Below are 2,968 nucleotides of genomic sequence, written 5' to 3' on the forward strand. Positions count from 1 at the left end.
TTTAACATGGAACCCTTCTCCACTTCGGCCTTCAAAGTTCTCATTTGAATATTTGCTACCACAACCAAGATCTGCACCTGCCGCGGCTCCACCCGGGCCTGCGCCCTAAGCTTCAAGGCTCACCGCAGCGGACCCAGCGCGCGGGGAGGGCGGCCGGAGCCGACAGCCCCCTCCCCGACCCCGAGAGACGTGCACCTGCGGCCCACTCCTTCAACATTTTCTTATAATCATTTTCATAATATGCTGAAACGTGGGATAAACTCAAATACCACTGGGCAGTGCTGACACACACCTTTTGTTTTGTTTTGTTTTGGTTTTGTTTTGTGTGTTTATTTTTTCGAGACAGGATTTCTGGTTTCCAAAGAGACCAGAAGGCGGCATTGGATGCCTGGAACTGAATGGGTGGTTGTGAATTGTCATGTGTGTGCTAGGAACCAAACCTGCGTTTTCTCCAAGAGCAACAAGTGCTCTTAATTGTAGAGCCCTCTCTCAAGTCCTCCCATTCTATTTTGATGCACTTAAAATACATGTGTTTTATAATAATTTATATTCTGTTTACTGTTTGGTAACGTTTTTTTTTAAATCAAGGATGCTCATGAATAGTGTACCATTTCAGTGCAGATATATAGTTCTCAAAAGAATGATGTGGGCAAGGTAGCTCATGTCAGTAATGCAAACACTTGGGAGGTAGAGGCAGGCAAAAAAAACCCCAGAAATCAAAGATCATACTTAGCAGTATAATGAGTCTGAGGACAGGTTGGACTACATAAAACCCAAGAAAGAAAGAGGGGTTGGAGAAGGAGGGAAGAAAAAAGAAATGTGTTGTCAGTGGAGCTGGCCCTGATAGCAAAGGCACCGAAGGACATAAGCCAGCCCTGAGGTGTGAAAGCAGATACTGGCATTGACTGGGCAGTACAGTGGAGCTGGCTTTGGCTTTGGCAGCTTGAGTGTGTGAGTGCTGATGAGCCTCCCTGAGGGTATGAAGGAGGGTGTGTGTGTGTGTGTGTGTGTGTGTGTGTGTGTGTGTGTGTACTGACCATGCCCCTGCCGGTTGCTGCATTGGGTGATCTAGCCTTTGGCAGGGGTGGAGAACTAGCCCTGGTGGTGTGGATAGGGGAGAGCTGGTAGACTGACCAACTCATCCAGGGCTTTGAGTTGGCCCACAGCAAAATCCACTTCATCTATGAACTGTTGGAGCATGTGAAAAGGCAGGTCCTACTAATCCAAAGCTGCAGGATCTCCATGACACAGGGCAACAATAGGAGAGGAGTCCTGGTGAGCATCCATATTGATGGTGTAGCAGAAACCAAAGGCTTCAAACCATACCACTGAATGTTCATTGCAGTGAACATTCACAAATAAAGATGTGTGGACAAAAGGGTATACTGTGGGACACGTTGTGACATGCCAAGCTTCCATGGTGAGATGTTTTCTATGCTTAATTTTGTTTTGTTTTATTTGTTTTCTTTTTTTAAATTTTTCTCTAAAGAGGAAGGTTGTAAAGGGAGAGTGTGGATATGAAGAAACAGGGAGATGAATGGGATTGAGGTGAATGATTTGAAACTCACAAAGAATCAATAAATACTTTACATAAAAAAAATTGTTGCATAGTCTGAATGTTTCAGACACTCTTTCTTCAGATTTATCGGTGAACAAAATGGACAAAGATTCCTGCACTCTTTTCCTCTTTGAATTGCATTTCAGGATAATTAAATATCTTTTTGTGTGTGTGACAGAAATTACTCTTTTGTAGATGATGAGGGATTAGAATTTGGTTTTGATTTTTGGGTTTTTTGTTTGTTCATTTGTTTTGTTTGTGTTGAGACAGGGTTTCTCTGTGTAGCTTTGGCTGTCCTGGAACTTACTCTGTAGACTAGGCTGGCTTTGACTTTAGAGATCTGTCTGCCCCTGCCTTTCAAGTGTGTTGGAATGCTTTGAATCCATCCCAGCCATAGGCCCCTTATTACTTGCTGTTTCACTTGGCCATGTGTTCATGGTCTATCTCCTCTCATGATGGTGGCCTCCTCTCTTCAACCCTTCCTCCTTCCCTCCTTCTGGTCCTCCTGAGACCCCTTTCACTCAATCCTCAAGTCCTGCCTTTCTCTCTGTATTGCCCAATCATTGGCTCTTTTATTAACCAATTAACTTTAAATTGGAGAGCAGGATTTACATAGCATATCTTGGTGTATGTGAGGATCTCCTCACTGGGGACAACCAGATCTTGGGCCAGTAATTAGCATTTGAATACATAGCAGTAGCAGAGTGACCCCAACACACACCTGTGAACCCAGCACTGGGGAACAGAAGCAGGAGGACCAGGAGTTTAAGGTAGCACTCTCACCTGCTACATGTAAGTTGGAGGCCAGTATGGGCTAGATGAGGTTCTATCTCTCAAGCAAATAGATAAATATTGGCATATATTTAAAACCTATGCTTTATGCCCAGAAGTGATGGTACATAACTTTAATTCCAGCACTCAGGAGGCAGAGACAGGCAGATCTCTGTGAGTTAGAGGCCAACCTGGTCTACAGAGCAAGTTCTAGAACAGCCAAGGCTACACAGTGATTGAGATTCTTGTCTCAAATATATATATATATATATATATTTGCTTTAATTAATTCTAATTAATGTACATACCTGTGAAGCCTCCAGCCTAATAAAATAGTCTTCCATTCCCAAAATTTTCTTATTTCCCTGTCTCAGTAATCTCTTCTGGAATCTCTTTAACCACAAATACACTATTGATTAATGGGTATTTTGTATAATTCCATATAACTAAACATGCATTTTTATGTGTGTTATATGTGTGTGTGTTATATATAGGTGTGTATGGACAGTGCACGGCCATGTAAATGCATACATAGCCTGAAGTGAGATCAGGTTGGAGGCAAAGGCTTTTGCTTTCTGACCCATCTTACTGGCTCAAGGTGATTTTTGTTTGGTTGTTTGATTGTTTGGTTTTTTTTTT

This window comes from Mastomys coucha, unplaced genomic scaffold (assembly GCF_008632895.1).
Source record: "Mastomys coucha isolate ucsf_1 unplaced genomic scaffold, UCSF_Mcou_1 pScaffold15, whole genome shotgun sequence".
NCBI classification, from domain to species: domain Eukaryota; kingdom Metazoa; phylum Chordata; class Mammalia; order Rodentia; family Muridae; genus Mastomys; species Mastomys coucha.